This window comes from Colobus angolensis, unplaced genomic scaffold (assembly GCF_000951035.1).
Source record: "Colobus angolensis palliatus isolate OR3802 unplaced genomic scaffold, Cang.pa_1.0 Scaffold32, whole genome shotgun sequence".
In the NCBI taxonomy this organism is placed as follows: Eukaryota; Metazoa; Chordata; class Mammalia; order Primates; family Cercopithecidae; genus Colobus; species Colobus angolensis.
In genome coordinates, this window is record NW_012116488.1 from 3,922,909 (window position 1) to 3,923,396 (window position 488).

The 488-nt window shown below is 37.9% G+C and overlaps 1 protein-coding gene across 1 annotated transcript in view; it reads right to left on the reverse strand.

Annotated features, from left to right (window-relative positions):
* DYNC1H1 (dynein, cytoplasmic 1, heavy chain 1) overlaps positions 1 to 488 on the reverse strand; it is a 93,754-nt gene that overhangs the window by 82,288 nt on the left and 10,978 nt on the right.

Sequence of the window (488 nt, forward strand, 5' to 3'; positions counted from 1 at the left end):
CTGCTACACCACAGCACTTAATCTGAGTCTGCTCTGGGTTTGACTCATGAATGTATCTTCCTCCCCACCTGTGAGCTCTTGGAAGGCAGAGACCATGCTAGATTCCACACAGTACAACATGCACACGGTAGTCATTTTCAAAAGTTTACGGAGGCTGGGTGTGGTGGCTTACATCAGTAATCCCAGCACTTTGGGAGGCTGAGGTGTGGATCACTTGAGTTCAGGAGTACGAAACTAGTCTGGACAACATGGCGAAACCATGTCTCAGTTTTCTAATAATAAAATTTAAATTTAAAAAAGCTTACTGGAAATTAATAGTAAGAGAGCCTCAAGAAGCATGTGAACCAAATTTCTAAATTAAAAATCAAGATTGAAAAACTAAAAAAAGTATAATAGAAAATAAACCTCTACATCTAGTACTAATCCACGTGATGCTTAAGCATTCTAGTCAAATTATCTTTGCAATGATGTACTGTATGAAATATATA